Source organism: Rhagoletis pomonella, unplaced genomic scaffold, assembly GCF_013731165.1.
Source record: "Rhagoletis pomonella isolate Grant_MI unplaced genomic scaffold, Rhpom_1.0 Rhpom_scaffold_00005, whole genome shotgun sequence".
NCBI classification, from domain to species: domain Eukaryota; kingdom Metazoa; phylum Arthropoda; class Insecta; order Diptera; family Tephritidae; genus Rhagoletis; species Rhagoletis pomonella.
This window is the reverse complement of record NW_023458559.1, coordinates 53,356,533-53,374,469: the sequence shown is the minus strand read 5'-3', so window position 1 is coordinate 53,374,469 and position 17,937 is coordinate 53,356,533. Positions and strand designations below refer to the sequence as shown.

General features: G+C 34.0%; 2 protein-coding genes across 6 annotated transcripts in view; one reads left to right on the top strand and one right to left on the bottom strand.

Annotated features, from left to right (window-relative positions):
• Positions 1-17,937, bottom strand: part of LOC118739217 (long-chain-fatty-acid--CoA ligase 5-like) — a 431,825-nt gene that overhangs the window by 223,900 nt on the left and 189,988 nt on the right. The gene's annotated exons all lie outside the window — the stretch shown is intronic.
• Positions 10,918-17,937, top strand: part of LOC118739222 (beta-1-syntrophin-like) — a 183,249-nt gene continuing 176,229 nt past the window's right edge. For 3 of the 5 annotated variants that reach the window (XM_036470416.1, XM_036470419.1, XM_036470415.1), the window contains exon 1: positions 10,918-11,845. The gene's annotated coding sequence lies outside the window, so the exon portion shown is untranslated. The remainder of the gene's footprint in view (positions 11,846-17,937) is intronic. The other 2 variants (XM_036470418.1, XM_036470417.1) reach the window with 1 other exon arrangement.

Below are 17,937 nucleotides of genomic sequence, written 5' to 3'. Positions count from 1 at the left end.
TGGCTAAATCGACTCAGCTCGACGTTCTGATCATTTAAGTATACATTATAATGGGTCTATCTCTTCTTATTCTGGTACTTACAAACATCGGACCAAAGTTATAATACCGGTTCATGCTCATGAAAGGCATAAAAATATGAGAAATGATAAAAACTTATCAACTTTGTACCAACTTTGGATACAATTAACAACTGTATTCGTCTGATAGTCTCGTAGTTTATTTTTGTTAAGATTTCTACCGGGTGTGGGGCGCACACATGTGCTTTTTTTGAGAAGTTTTACTTCTATCACGTGTACGGTGTTGTACTCGTGCTATTAAACTAATGCTTTTTTCTCAAGTAGTTTTGCTCAGTGGCAATTTATACATACATATGTATGTAAGTAGTAGCGGCACATTGGGTGAACTAAATGCATTTATACATACATATTTATGTACAACTGTAGGTAATAATATTATACGCGTCTTCACAGGTTGGCTAAGTTCGGGTGATAAACCCATGTAGCATAGTTAAATACTGTATACATACCTGCAATTAAAATGGGGAAAAATGTTACAATTTCGGCATGTGACTGAAAAATACTCTAAAATACACATAAATTGTGGTTTCCAAGACATGTACGAAGTGATTAGCACAGCTAAATCCTTCAACTTGTCAACTCGCGGGAAATTCCCCGATTTGCAGGGAATTTCGGTTTAAGTGTCAATCGGGGAATGGGCGATTTTTTTCGGGGAACTGGGTATGTTATTTTTAACCGACTTCCAAAAAAGGAGGAGGTTATCAGTTCGTCGGAATCTTTTTTTTTTTTTTTTTTTTTTTATGTATGTTACCGCATAACTTTGGACCACGTCAACCGATTTCGATAATTCTTTTTGCATCGGAAAGGTAGTGTCTCAGAGGTGGTCCCATATCTCATATAATCTGGTTAAGATCCGATCAGCGGATCATGAGATATATATATATATATTTTTTTTTTATATGGGAGTTGAAGTCGGTTTTTTTTGCTAAAAATTACTTGTTATATCTTAAAGTAACCAAATTAGACGGATATGTTAATTTTTAACCATTTGACCCTTTTTGGAGCGACATTTTTTCAATTTCAATAGCAATATCTCCACTAAAAGAGTTTTCCTAGATATAAGCTATATACCAGATGAAAGCTAAGGTTTCGGGCTAGACTTGTGGAAACCTAGAATAAAATCGACTGACGAGTTTTTGATAAAATGCCCGAAATGTTTATTCTCAGCTGAGTAGTGCGGCCTCAGTGGTAGTTTATAAAATTGCCTTTTTTCGAATTTCAGGCAGCAGCCACGCCCACACAGGCATACGAATAAAAACATCCTGGAACAAAACCTTTTTAGTTTTTATTGTACTTTAATTCTTGAAAGTTAGAAAAAAATTAAATGAAGGTACGTACAGACGCCACATACATACCAAAGCATCTCGTAGTGGAGACACGAACCAAAACACATTTAGCTCTATCCCAGCAAAAAACACGATTACCACAGAAGCGAAAGTGGAAACGAGCTAGGCGATGGGAATCGCTTACCCTTTCGCTTCAAGAAGGCCTTATTTTAACATGGGCATGTCATTGGAGGTAAGCCCTTACCCGCAGCATTACCTTCAAACGAAGGGAGAACGCATGGATAAACAGAATCCAGAGAAGCGAACAAAGAATGCCTTACAGAGAAACTAATGTAGAATGCCCAGATGAGTACATACTTATTTACATATATTAAATCAGAAAATGTGTTAAAAGATTAAAATTAATTAAAATTTGTATAAATCAGTTTTTATACATACATATGTATGTATTTGGGTATTTAGATTTTACTTAAAAATCGGTAGGTACATACATGCTTATTTAATTAAGCTTAAAATTGTACTTCCTCACTCATGTACTTCACTTCATTGACTGACTTCAACTTCGGTGCAAATTGAACAAAGTAAAACATGATTTTTATGCGAGACAAATTTCCACAGAAACTAACGGTAGAAAAAGATTTTTTGGATATTCATTCTATTTTTCAGCTGGCTACGATGTAGCATTCTACTTTGCATTCCCTGAAATGAAGCAAAGAAGCGAAATAAAAAAAAAATATTGTAGGACATTCTACTTTGCATGCCCTGAAATGAAGCAAAGAAGCGAAAAAAATAAAATGTTGTAGGACATTCTACTTTGCATTCCCTGAAATGAAGCAAAGAAGCGAATTAAGAAAGAAATATTATAGGACATTCTACTTTGCATTCCCCAAAATGAAACAAAGAAGCGAAATAAATAAAATATTGTATGACATTCTACTTTGCATTACCTACAATGCCTAAAACAAGTGAACAAATTCAAAGGCATTACAACGCTATGCCTTCTAGAACACGTTACCACTAAAAGCGATTACCGATTTTTTGCTGGGATATATTTCCAACTAGTAGCTGGAACTCAATATATAAGGTATCGTTTGAAAGGTATTGGCCTATAGAATAACACTAAATATGTTAGGTGTACCCACATGTCCCTTTAAACCAGAGAACTTAGATAGATAGAGAAGGTGCAAACTGAAAGTGGAAACTATTCGCGGACGAAAAATTAACAGCGTTAGAAAAGTTCAAGTCGGAATGTAGAAATTCTGTTGAATTTAATGTTGATAACATAATACAATGTTGAGCAACATGAAATGTGATGTTCTTTGCGAGCAAATAAACGAAAATATGGTAAATCTTCACATAATTTTCATTAATTTGTAATTTTTTTTAATTTTTTATCTTGTTCTCCTTTTATGAAGATGCAAATACAATTTAAAATAATGATAGTTTGGCATAAAGTTTACACACATATGTACATGCATACATATATTGGCAATCAAAAGTGAGTGCATGGTGTTTTTGCTTAATAATTGCAATGTTTTTCAATTAAATTTTTTTTATTATCTTTTTATAAAAATGTGGTTCATGCTTTAATTAAAACTACATAACTCAAACTTTCAAACTTTACACAGAACATAGAAAAATTCAACGAATTCTCGTCTAAATTTTGACCTGTTTAATCTGAATTTTTAGAAAAATTTTGAGTACGCAGATAGATCGGTTTTTTAATTCTAGTGGAACAAGATCAAGTTTTAAGCGGCTAAAAAATCGGGTTGATTTTTAATGATTTTTTATTGCTGACGGCTTTTCGCACTTTTTACCAAATAAAAGGGAATTTCTTGTAGAATAAAATGCGCATGACCGTTTGCAAACAAATAAAAGAAAATTAGCGCTATTTTTCACAAATTGCACTTGTTATATGCATGAAACCGCAAAACCCGTCGAAAATAACAAAAAAGTTTAACTTAAAAACATTGCAAATATTAAACAAAAAACGGGATGCACTCACTTTTGATTGGCAGTGTACATACATGTTTGTGTTTAAAATTAACTACTTATGAAATAATTTTTGTGGCACGAACATATACATACTTGCGCTTTCTAAAAATGGGAATAAAAATTGGATTCGCATAAAATTTTAATTCCAATAACTAATATTTTTGTGAAAATATTTACATTTCAGTAACTTTTGGCAAATTTGAGCGATTATGTGAAATATCCATTTACATATATTATTTTAAATAAAGCTAATAGTAAAATTTAAAATGGAATATGGATATGACAATTAAAAAAAAAAAAAACAAAAAAATTATTGGTCCGTCCGGGATTTGAACCAAGACAAACGGCGAGACGCCAAAAAGCTGCATCGCCTCTAGCATACGCGCCACAGTACATTATTCAAATTGTAAACTCTAAATCACTACATATATGAAGTTCTTCATTCATTCCAAAAGACGAGCGCATAAATATGTATGCATTGATAAATGTAAATATGTGCATACATATGTACGATTGGTCTGCTTTCGTCTTCCCCTCGCCATCCTCAAACACAGACAAATTATTATATTTCTGCGAATTGCCACGACGCCACCAAAATTAACCCTTGGTTGACGAAATATTTAGGTTTACGCATAAGTTAACATTTAATAAAGCCATACTCGTACATTTTATATGGAGAATAATAACATTTCGTTTAAAATTCTGCATTTAAACATGTTCCCGACGATACGTGTAACTTTCATGAAAATTAACTAAAAAATTCATGTTATACTAACAGCTGGAATGAAAAAAACTATGTCCGCTAAAATGGGTTAAAATCAAATTTGAGTAGACATATTTACACGCATACATGCAGACATACATATGGACATATACAGTGGACTAGCACTAGCTTGGACATAGCATATCTTGTACTTTGATGTCGTTGAATCTTTTATGAAGATTTGCTTACGGGTGAAAAAAATTAAAAATCATCCGTGGATATATGTAAATATATTTTTATAAACGCTTTGAAGTTTAGAAATTTTTAATATTCAAAAATAAATAGAATATTTTTTTTGCAATTATACAAATGGTGTTCAAGGCACATTGACCCACCTGTACAAAAATCGTGGCGCGTCATGGACAAAAATTTTACAATTTCGAACCGAAAAATGTGCAAACGAGCAAAGTTGCCACGTTACATTTGTGAACTTCCGATAAAACCACATATGTTTGTGAATTTAGGAGTTTTGATTTTATTAAAAAAAAAATTATGTATTTTCCTGCAGAAAACGTTCACTTTATTTAATGTTAATTAAAATTACACCCTAAAATACTAGTTAATGACTGAAATATTGTTGTGGAACAGAGAAATAGATTGTTTTGCCAAAAATTACCAAACATTACCAAAATGCGAGATAACTAATTTTACTGGATATAGAGAAATAATTGCCACTTTTCACTTGGCTGGCCGAGATTTCTTCAATTTTACATTTTAGAATTTTTGTGTCGGATTGAAAAAGTTGCGCTTGTTGGTGATGAATTTGCGAGGAGATGTGCTGCGGCGGTTTTTATGTATGAATTTACTTGGCCTTGAGAAATATGCGAATGCATTAATGAATGAAATAGTTTTTGTTGTACTTGAATATGTGCGTGATTATGTATGTATGCTGAGTTGTACATATGTACCTATGCATGTGCGTAGTATTTGGCAGAAATATGCACATACATACGTATGTATGCATGTACATACTTATCTATATATGCATGTATGCATGTGTGTATTTATGTTATCAATTAATGGAGTATGTATTTACATACATATGCGTGGGAAATGCATTTTCATTTGACTGCAAAACTATAGGGGCATATTCGTAGACGAAATAAAGACGACTCTGAAGTTAAAGTTTGTGAACCTCAAATAAGAAGGAAGTTATTATATGAATGTTATAGTATGTGCATGTGTAAGAACGTTATCAATAAATAATTTTCGAGGTTGTTTAGGTATGTATGTACACATATGTATGTATGTAGGAACGTTATCAATGCATAAATGATTTGGAGTATGTGCATTTTTACATACATATGTAGTACATATGTAAGTACATACATACATCCGTATGCACATGCGTGAGAAATAAAGTCGACTCTAAACTTAGTTGCAGTTTTTACAGATATTCTATTGAAAATTAAGTCAGAAATCTGTAATTAACTTTAGAGTCGACTTTATTTTGACTATGAATATGCCCCATTAATTACATATATGTATGTAATACGAGTATTGCAGTGGAAAATGATCATGCAACACATTTGCTCAAAATAAATGTTCATAAAACTCAAAAATAACTTTTCAAGAAAACCACTTTGAAGTTAACAAGTGCATTGCATTTGTACGTTTTTTTGTCAATGTGTCCATGTTTAAAGTGAATTTGTGAAACAACTAAGGCAGCTAGAAAACTGCGGTGTATTGCATTGAAAATATCTAGCATAGATACGGTGACCATCCATGCTGTATTATACGGGACATTCCTCTTTTTTGACCAATTGTCCTGGTAATTCATTTATTTATACGGGACGCTAAATGTTCTGTATTTCTTTAATGTCCTGTATATGTCCCGTATTCGGTGTTCGTTAATTCGACGCCTTAACAGCTCACTAAAATGGCATGCCTACGAACCAGTTTTATATGATGTTGATATATGATCGCAATTTTCTTCATTAACAGTTATTATTTTCCAATCTGGATGCCTGTGATTCGAATTGAGCAACACATACAGTGACCAAAATATAATTTAGGACTCTACATTTTAGCAAGGTTTGCTTATTTTTATTTTGTTTATATTTTTTTTTCTTATGAAAGTAAAGCTCATTTCCTAACAAAAACAAAATATAGCCAAATATCCGACTTTATGCGAAAACTATGACAAATAATACTGCAAAGTTTCACCAAAACTTCGCACTTTTTAATCAGAAACTTTAGCAAAAAATTTGCCTAAAGTTTTTTAGCTCATTAAAATGAGTATAATAAAGTGCAACGTGCTGCTCATTTGCTTCCCTATAAAAACAAATTTCGAACATACATACTTTGTATGAAAAAATTGCGTAGCACCGTCGACAAAAAAAAAATTGCCAAAAATTAACGATTAGTCCCAGCTACTTCAAACTTGTACTTTATTATACTAAAATTCAAAAAATTTTTTGTAAAAAATGTTGTGGGGTAAAAATCTCGTGAAACGTATCCTACAAATGTGTGATGCTACTACAAGGGTGCTGTTTCAAGGCTAATACATCTAGGATCGTTTCAAATGGTTTTAAGATCTTTTAGCTTTTGTGGAAAAAATTCGCAAAATTATTTTTGTCCCGTATTCGGCTCCCATAAATATGGTCACCGTAAGCATAGAAGCTACCATAAGAACCGATAAAAAAGAAAAAGCCGATTTTTCGACCAAAAGCCCCTTTGAAATATCGTCGGCAAATCACCAAATAGTTTGCCAATTGCATGTGTACATAATTTTTTCGAACAATACATAACTAAATAATATAAACAATTTTCTTTTTTTTGTAATAAATCAAAACTATCAATAACATGAATTTTTTACCAATTTTACCCTTTTTGTAACTAATATGCATTTTTACTATTTACATAATATAATACTCGTACAAGAAGCGAACTTGAACAGATGCTTTTTAAGTTTTTAGCAACATTAACTACTGAATAAATTATATTTAACAAATGGTTTTGCAGAAATGCAAATCAGCAATTCTAACTAATATAAAAGTACATTTAATATAATTTAACTATATTAATTTATTTAATTTTATAAAAAAAATATACATGAATACGTTTCTGCATTCACCTGCAACCAAGCAACACATAGCCAGACACGTTATCATAACAGAAATTTACATTTTTCTCTGTTAACTCTTCTTGAAATGTTAATCGCGCTGTGGTGATATTCCATGGATTTATTTTTCAGCCAAACAATTTTACGTTCCAAAAATTTGCACCTTCTCTATCTATCTAAGTTCTCTGGTGTTACTGGCGAATTTAGATTACAACAACGACAACCATATGTATTTTGAATGGAGGGTGTTATGTCAAATCTCAATTCGCTCCAAAGTTTATATGTATTTTGTTTTTGCTTTTGATGGGAGTGCTGTCAAATCAGTAAAAGCAAAAAAAAAATACATGTAAGGCGAAGAAATCAGCTGATTTTACAACACCACCTTGTATAAATTCGCCTTGACTTGAGTATGTTGATTGCATTCAGTAGTATTTGAAAACTTCATAGGAGGTATAGGAATACTTATGAAGTTTTTTCCACGATAAAAACATATTTAGTAAGGTAAAACCGTTCTCTGAATTCGTCGGCCATGATTTTTTTTGAAGTTTGCCAAAATTTTAAAATCATATAAAATTAAGAGTAAAAAAAGGGAATTGCCCAAAGTCGTTGTTGTTTGAGATTGAAAATGAGAATGTGTGTGTGAGTTTGCGTGTAAAATTTAAAAAATTGAATTGCTTGCAAACGTCAAGAATTTGAAAAAAAATGTAAATACTTCAACAGCATTAGGGTGTGCAAATATGCGTTTACCTAATAACACAGCCGCTTCGCATTCTACGCGCATTAATGATCTACACGATATCGGGGCTAATGTACCTCGTAATAATAATGTTAAGAAAGTGAATGATCTGCGGGTTTTTGGATCCAGTACTAACGCTGATCTTAAAGTTTCCGAGCATTTAAAGTGGCTTCATCTCGCTTCGTTTATGCCATGTGGAGACTGATGATATACTTGCATATGTAGAAAAATATTCGGGCATCTCTTAAAATCTGTTATCAGCTTTTAAACTTGTGAAAATGCTGAAACTTATGCTCTAAAACATGAGAATTTTAAATTGGGTGTTCCAGAAGGGCTCTTTCGTAAGCTGCTTATGCCCGAAATCTGCCCCGCTTTTGTTACGGTTCGTCCATTTCGTTTTTTACAAAGAAAGGAACAGCAGTCTCAACAAGCCCAGTAATGTTAAACCTGCGAATGAGCTGAAAATCTATTTTCATAATGTGTCTGGCATGCGATCTATAGGTGATATGGTTCGCAGGCTAAGCTCACATCTAGAATATGACAGTTTCATTATGATTGAAAGTTGGTTAACCCCAAATTTCTTTGATGCTGAATTCTTTGATGCTACTCTCTATAATGTATTCCGGGAGGATAGAGATGAGTTAAAAACTGGGTGTTCGAGGGGTGGTGGAGTTTTAATCACGGTAAAACGTAAACTCTGTTCAACGTCTATGAATTTGAAAAATACGGACTCTATTCTTGATCAACTATGCGTCAGTGTGCGGTGCCCGAGTGGACTACTCTTTCTGTGTGCCACATTTATTCCTCAGAACAGCAATTATATGATTTATAAGTCACATATCGATAATATTATTTCATTAAGTTCTAGCATAGGAGATCATCAACTTTGTGTTCTTGGGGATTTTAATTTAAGTAATATTTCATGGCGTAATTTGAACAGCCTATTTATCTTAACTCCAGTAAAAATGTCTAGTGATAGTAGAAACATAATCGGCTTTTAGATGTAGTCTTTTTATCTAATAATTTGCATTTTCTATTGTCAGTTTGTAGTTCTCCGATCTCAGCTGAAAACTTGCACCATATTCCTCTAGTGATAAGCCTACAGTTCTATGCTGCTCCACATTTTAGTTCTCGTCCCAAACTAAATTATAACTTGTGTAATTTTAATGACTTGAATTATATTATTCAGGGTAACGATTGGTCTAACTTATCATATCCAAAAATTCGAAATCTAGCATTCCTGCGTCTGTCTTTTACAAGGATAATATTTTTGCCGAGTTTTTCTCCTCAAATTTTGTGTCTGACGCAGATATTCCCCATGCTAATGCCTTTATTCCTGAATGCCTACCTGTGTTTGGGTCGCTTATACTATCGGAAGTGGACGTTAGTAGTGGTATTGATTCACTTAAAACATCAAATCTTATGGATCCTGATGGCCTTTCAGCCACACTCTTTAAAAAATGTCCTGCATTAATTCAACCTTTGACACTGATTTTTAATATGTCTATAGCATCGGGTAAATTTATTGATGACTGGAAAAAGGCTCATCTAACACCGATCTTTAAAAGTGGCAACAAAAATTGTGTAGCTAATTTTAGACCAATTTCAAAGTTAACCACATTTGCGAAAATTTTCGAATGTGTTATTAAGGAGAAATTGTCATTCTCAGTTAGCAGCTTAAGTAATCAAAACCAACATGGTTTTATTAAAGGAAGGTCCACAGTCTCCAATTTTTACGGAAGATTGTCGGAAGATCAAGTCGACACAATCTATACAGATTTTTCAAAGGCATTTGAAAGAGTTTCTCACAAGGTCCTAGTGTCTAAATTATTCTCCATGGGTTTCCACTCAAATTTTCTGGAGTGGATTAAATCATATTTGTCTGACAGAAATTGCATGGTTGTGCTCGAGGATGTCTACTCACAACCTTTTATCGCGACGTCAGGTGTTCCGCAAGGTAGTGTACTTGGACCACTGTTGTTTATTTTATTTATTAATGACATCGGGTCCTGCTTCTCGTCATCTAAATATCTATAATGCATATGAATCACGTTGTGCGCTTCTTAATTTACAAACTCTACGTAGCAGATCTGCTTATCTTGCCTGCTCATACGTTGCCAACCTCTTGAATGGATCGGTTGATTGCCCTAAGCTCTTGCAAAAAATAACCTTTAATGTTCCTACACGTAATTACGGGTTTTTTCTTTCTATATCGTATTTTCTAAAACAAACTATGCAATGTATGCTCGCTTGAATAGAACCTTAGTGGAGCTAAACAATATTCCAACTTTTGATCCGTCTCTATCTTGTGGAGCAGTTCGTAGTTTATTATACAACTATTTTAATCAGTTTTAAGTACTTCTGAATTATAGTCAGTAAGAATTTATTGTTCAATTGACTGAAATAAACAAATAAAATAAAAATTAATAAAGATAACTCTGAAAATCGAGATTTAATCGGTACAAATACGAAAAATCGGGACACCTATACGTCCCGACTTTTTAAAAAATATTCAGCGGGACAATTTTCTCAAAAGCGGTACTGTCCCGCCAAAATCGATACGAATGGTCAGTGTTATTATAGTACTCTAAAATACACCTCGTTTTATATTAATTTTGCCATAATTTTCAAGTTAATATGTAAGGATATTTTTCAATTGGGTGGCAACTCTATCAATATATTCACACTTAACTCTCTCAAATTAATTAGTAAAAAGAACGTTGATAAACTATTAAGAAAATAACTGAGAATAGATATATTGTTATAACATAAAATATTTTTTTAAATTTCCTCAAAACCTTTTTACAACTCTTGGCAACTTTGTTAGGAAAGCTCAGGATATAAGTGAGCGCCATAATACGTCTACAAATGTCTCGCTAGAAAAACAAAAGCAAATCCAATTGTCTGCACAAAAAGCTTTCACCCGCAGCCGTGATGTCTGTTGGAGATTTAAAATCGAGCGCAGTGCCTTAGTGTGAGCTCAGTTTCGAGCGAACATTCGCGGGCGAAGGATGTGTAAATATTTTCGGTACGCATCGCGTCGCTGATATAGAAGTTCAATTGAGTGCTATAAATATGTATATTGGCTGCCGCTTTGTGTACGCTTGAATGCGTTTGTGCGTGAGTGCGCGCGCGAAGCGGGGGCGTGAGTGGCGTTCGATTTTTTCTGCAATTACAAAGCAATAAAGCGGCGAGCTAAGCATTTGTTCGTGTGTGCGTTCGTGCGGTAGTGTAAAAAGAAGATAACGGTAAAAGGAGAATATTAACATTTTGTAATATTTGGTGGAAATTGCGTTTAAATTTGCGTATTTATTGGAGCAACAAAACGGCGTCGCGAGACTTCCGGAAAAATACGAGCTGATGAAAATGAAGAATTGCAGGCGTAGTGCTGTTGGTGCTTAGCTTTTTTTCGGCTCTATGTAAAGGCAGCTAGAATGCGCGTCTGGCTGCATGCATATGAATTGGCATACCAAGGCATGCAAACACAATATATTCACAAATATACTAACTACTTGGGTGTACCGAAATAAACGCAGTAAACCTCCATACCAATCGCTCTTAAACTTGCGTCGGTGTGGTCATTGAAGTGCTGAAGGAAACGCGTGGAAGGTGGATGAGTTGCGAGAAACTGCGCAAGCGCTGTGCGAGGTACGTCCGCTGCGGTAATTTATGACAAAATAATAATAAAAGCGATTTTTACGGAAATAACTCAAAACTGGAAACTTAGAAAACAAAGTAAAAAGTTAGTGATGATATGTAATTATTGCTGTAAAGCAATTTAATGGTGCAATATATGTAGAAGAAATATGTTTTGTGTAATTTAATGACTGTGTTGGAGGTGTTTAAGAAGCAGAAGAAGCAGCAAATAATTTTGGGTGAAGCTGTGACAGCTTGTAAACAACGAATAAAGTAGTAAATGAAAGGTAAGTTTGTTATTTAAAAAATTTAGAATGCCTTTTGCAAGTTCAGCAGTGGGATTCCAGAAATAGCTACGTTGCGCTGAATTTCTGTCTCCAAAAATTTCTATATGAATTGCAGGTGCGCCAAAAAGTATGCATTGCTTCCAGAGGACCTAGCTGTCCCTCATGCATTCGATTTGAGAATGCACCTTTGAGTCCTTAATGTTGCATACATTTAGGCGCATCTATTAGTCATACAGAAAGTTTTGAAATTTAGCGCTGAAACATTTAGAATCCCGCGAGCGATTAGTTTGGGTATCTCGAAGCCGAAGCACTGGTGCTGAGAAATTTTGAAAATAAAGCGGGGAAAACTAAAATATTATTATGTGATGCCTAAAATTATGTTATATTTAGTTTTGCAAAAGTTTAATTGCACGAAGAAATAAACTAATTTCAATATGCCTGATTTGGTGGCAAATCAAAACAAAAATTAGCGGCCTTTTTAACATATTTTTTTTTTTGTACAAAAACGATGCATTTTCAATTTGATTAGCATTTAGCTTTATTATGGAGTGATGAATTTTGGAACGAATATCCGATGTCTCGCAATAACTGTTTGAGTTTAATTTAACTTGAAGTTTCTTTGTAAATGCAACTTAGTTATAAATTAAGAAAACACTTCAAAAATCATTATAACCGTAAGCCAAAAAATAAATAGAATAACAATCTTGAGCCCTTGAAACTACCATCGCACACACCTTCGTATGTATTTTGAACGCCACACTCTCACTCGCTATCCGAATTCTTTTTTTTATCCCCAAACTTTCCGGATGCTGGTCGTCTGCGGTTAATGCCGCTGCAGTACTTCATTTCTTTCCACCAGTTCCTCCAGCTATAGCCACATTCCGAAGTAGTATGAGTTCCTTAAGGCCATTTCGTAGTCTGCCAACCACCAGTCTACCACCATTGCTGGATTTTTAATCGTTAATTGCAAATTGCCACAGGCTCTGCGTAGCAATGTTGGTGTTGGCTGTAGGGTTGCCAACATTTTCTAAGATATTTATAGTACTTTTTCAAAAAAATTTAAAAAATATAGTGCACTTCAAATATATATAGTATTTTATTTTTAAGATATTTATAGTACTTTTTCAAAAAAATTTTAAAAATATAGTGCACTTCAAATATATATAGTATTTTATTTTTAAGAGAAAGTAAAAACGATTTTTAAGTGATGGAAAATTTCTTCCTGTGAATGCCAAAGTTGCTGGAATAAAGAGTAGAAATGAAATATGTAATTTTAAGTAAGTCTGTTAACTCTTGCTCAGTTATGTTACCTTTTTTGATTATAAACTCACAGTGACCTTTTACTATAAAGAATATTTCATTTAATATTGTTATTTTAGTATAAAGGTCATCCATTGTAAAACACATTTTTTTTTGCAAACTACTGAATTAAGTATATTTATATTTATAATTGATGAAATATAGTATTTTCGCGTACTATATTTTTTTCCAACGGTATATAGTACGCCGATCGGAAACATAGTATAATACAGTATATTATAGTCCGGTTGGCAACCCTAGTTGGTTGTGTAGTGGGTGACCATACGTAGGGGTGTAAAAGCGTCACTGACTGCAGAGCGAAATTCTCCAAAGAGTGCCACTAATTAAACTCTACACACCTGCTGGCCGCTGCATTTCGGAGAGAGCTTACTCACCCATACTTCCACCGTGTGTGAGTTTATGCTGGCTCACATGCTCACATGCACACAGTTGTAACGATGGAGCTTTTCATTCAATATTATTTGGTTGGTGTTGTTGTTGCGCCTACACTGCGTAATTTGGCGTGAAGTCCTTTGGTGGCGCTTGCTGACTGTGCTTCTGGTCGTTAGTCGTTGTTTTTTGTTTTTGTTGTCTTTACTCTTATTATTTTCTACAAATTCAGCCACCCACTGAATATAACAACAACACGCAATACGACATGCGCCAGTAATTGAAACAAAACAAAATCATGCATTCCTCATTTACTCATGCGAGCTACGCTCGTTTGCATCTGCTTTACGTTCCTCGCTTGACATTAAACAAAGTGCATATATGTACATACATATGTATATCTTTTTATTTTTTCCCGCTCTTCATATTTTCATATTAGTATTCTTCTTTCACTTGCATCGCTTGTTTTTATCCGTATGTGTTTTTCATTTCTAGACATCACATTCATACACACATACATAACTCAACATGCCGGTTGCTGCCTTTTAGAATCAAGGATGTCATCCTTGGTTGTGCTCTCTCGCAGGAGGGTTCGTCGAAACCCAACCAGTGTTACCACGGAAAAATTTTCTTTCCAACCATGAGCTGGTTCATAAACCTACCAAATGGCTTCTTTCCTACCATTTCTTTTAATCGAGAAAAATGCGTTTCACAGCATTAAATAAATTAATTTTTGCTGGTTTTTATACGTGAAATAAGATTTCAAGGTAAACAAAAATATCAGAATAATAGCTATTATATATGTACATATAGCACAAAAAAGTAGTGCGGCAAAAAATTCGCATAGTTTATAGTTTTAATAAAACCTTCGGAGTAAATGACGTGAAAGATCGAAGCACAAAATAAAATTCCTTCGTTGATTTTTTATACATCGCTCATTTGCATACATACTTATCTTATGAAGTATATAAACATACATAATTGAGTTAAAAATATACCTCACGGTAAGGCTTGCCAAATGTCCGGGTCTAGGAGCCGCCGGGCTTGGGAAAAAATCTGCGCGCTGCGGGTTTGCCATTAATTTCTACGAGTCGCAGTTAAAAGCTTTGTGATCCTCCGATTTACTGGAAATATGTATGACTAACAATAAGTTGTTTTCTTTTTAATTTTCGTGTATGATAAAAAATAACATATTTTGTAAACACTTATATTTTTTATCTAATATGCATTTGAATCGCTCTTCTAGTGCCATTTAAAATATTATAACTATTTTGTCATTGTTAAAACTACTATCGATTCGCAACTGCATTTCAAAGAAAAATATCTGATTTATAAACCTACCCTAACATCCATCAATTCAATCACTTGATATCCCTTTTGATACGCAGTAGCAAAGCTTTGTTTTTAAAGGTATTTGAAATAATGGCACACAGTTGGATCCATCCAAGAAACAGACTGAGGGTAAAACTTATGTTGGCAAGCCTACTCACAGTGCTGACAAAGTGACACTCTATAGCAAACCAGAAATGTTTTCTGTTTTATGAGCAATGAAACCTACCAAAATTTTAAGCGTCCTACCATCCTACCAACTAGAAAAAAAACCTACCAATTTTGGTAGGAAAAGCCCAAAACGGCAACCCTGAACCCAACACTTAAAATTCTCATACACTTAGTTTTTCCGCTTTTGCTCATACCTCTTCTCCTTGCACAAAAGCTGGCAGAATAAGGCATGGTTGCAGCTGCGTCTGACTGCCTGCCTGTTTGCCTTTGTCCTCGTCGCCGGCATTGCGTTCGTTGACATTTTTATTTCGCTCTTACGCCTCCGATTCTTTCCGCTCTTCATCCGTTGCTGGCTTTGTCTCGCCTGCAGCCGCTGCTGCTGTAATTGTCCGTTTTGAAAAAAAATCGAAGAGACGCGGGAAATGCGAGACTTGGTGCAATTTTCTATGCAATAACACAAGTTAGTGATTGTGTGGGGTAGTCAGGTGGCGGGTTGTGGAAGTGTCGAAGGATGTGGGGAGATTGATGCGTTGTGTTAGTGCGAAAACGTGGCCAAGGTTTGCTAGAATTGCAAATGTTGTTTTCACAGTTATTGCTGTGGTTGTTGTTGCTATTGGTATTGCCCTTGAGCGTTGTTTAGGTATCAATTACTAAGACAATATACATTGATTGCTCTACATCGGCAATGAATGGCATAATTTCTACGCTCACTCAGTTCATTTTTATCGAAAACGAGCGCAAACGATGCGAAATACGCTCGCAGCTACTGAAATTCCTATATGCATGCAATGTACGTATGTACATACTTAGTAGAATCAGACAATTTGCTGTGCAAATACCTTGAAATTATTTGATGTCATTCAGTTTGTTGTTAGCGAGCATTTGATTTGATTGAGTCGCAACGTTTTTGCCTATTTAAATATTTCTCTTTGAAATGTATACGATTTTTTTTATATTGTGAAGAGTTTATTAAAATATGTCACTAAAATGAAATAAATTCAATGTATGTGGTATATTTGACCCTTGAAAATAAGCCAAAATAAAAATACTTTTTTTAAATTATCGTATTGTTGTGCAAAAAATCACACTTTCTTTTCCCTCTTTAGTTTTTCTAAAAGTCAAGAATAAATAGTATCCTCCAGTAAGATTACACTTTCATATGTGAGCAAATCTCACGAGTTGTTTTTTTAGTGTCAGTTGCTCCTCTCTCCAGAAAAACAAAAAACGCGTAAGCATTCTTCTTGCAGTTATTTCAATCACTGGAGTTCCAGAAACAATTACAATAAAAAATAAATCAAGTATTTGAAAAATTCTAGCCTTAAAATGTTCATTTAGGCGCAAAAGTACCGAAATGGCTTATTTTTTCATTGTCACTCGAAAAAATCATAATTGTTTTTTTTATAACTTTGGAAAGTTGTCAGATGGAATGTTCATATTACAGTCAATGGACTCAGGCATCAAATACAACATATCTGTGAAGTTTGAAGAGTGTGCCACCAAATTTAAAAAAAACAACCATTGGCAGCATGCAGAATATCTGTCGCAGCTATTTTGTAACTTTTGAAATTTTACGATCTTTTTAGTTTTACTAATTTTAAATACTTCGAAATGTTAAAATAAAACAGTGAACATTTTCTTCTTGTCAAAACAAATGTAGTGTAATAAAACTAGTGTGCCACCAAATGGAAAAAAATTACTTCAGGGGTATTCACGATCCGGTGCACACATAGCATAAATAGCATTATTTGCTAATTTTGTTGTTGTTTGAACACCGTATGTACCGGATCGCGAATACCCCTATTGAGTAAAATATGACCATGATTTGAGAAACTAAAATTCCATTTTTTTTTAATTTTTATTGACACTCTCGAAATTCATTGTAAAATTATTGTATACATGAAGAAAGTAATATATATGTGCATAAGGAAAACTGCATATGTAAAAATCTTCCCCGCCAACATTTAACTCATTTTATATAATATGACTTTTAAGTGAGGTGTGTAAAGCCTCACGACTCAGCCTCTCATGTATCTGCCAGGGATTTCAGGCTCATAAGTCTCTCCTCGTTTTTGGAACATATTTTTTATAGAGAATTAAACAAGGATTACGATCAATTTAATCAATAAAAAAAAAACAATAATCAACTTAAAAAAGTTCAACTGTTAAAAGCTAAGTTAACTTTAGGACAATCATAACCATGATATAGAAAGCCCGGTTTTTTTATATTCAAAACGACGTTAAGATGAAGTGTCTACGATGAGCAGAGCCCGAGATCACGAAAAAAATCGAACTTTGACGGATCATATCTCCGAAGAAAAAAATAAAAAAAAGCCTCGAATACAGGTTAGCTTATTTCATGCAAAGCACCCATAAAAAAATTTGAAGCGAATCGGTGACATGACATAATTTTTTTTATGAAATCCGTCCGACTTGTATATATACATAAGTGTATATATGTTGTGGCATACTAATATTACTACACATATGTGTATATTTATAAATACTATATGTAAGTGTAAAGATGATCTCTTATATTTTACACAGAGAGTTCTATGGCCTACCGTGTCGAAAGTAGCACCTGGGAAGAGTTAGTGCGCAGTTATCCACCGAAGTGAAATCGGATACAGTAGCAGCCGACAGTTTTTTCTTGTGTTAACGAAAACTCACCAACGCATAACCGTGACGTGGCATTGCTTCCGTCGGTCTCCCTGTCAACAGAAAATTTTATATGTTTCTACGCACTTCTACGGCACGCTGCTTACACGTTCGTAGATTCCTCGCTTGATCTCGGAGCTGAAATTTTTGTTGGATCCTCAATAGCAAAAATTTCCTTCACCACGTAACTACTAACAGTTCTAACATCCAGACTCGCTGGTTGATGCCAGGAGGTCTTGTTTTCGTTC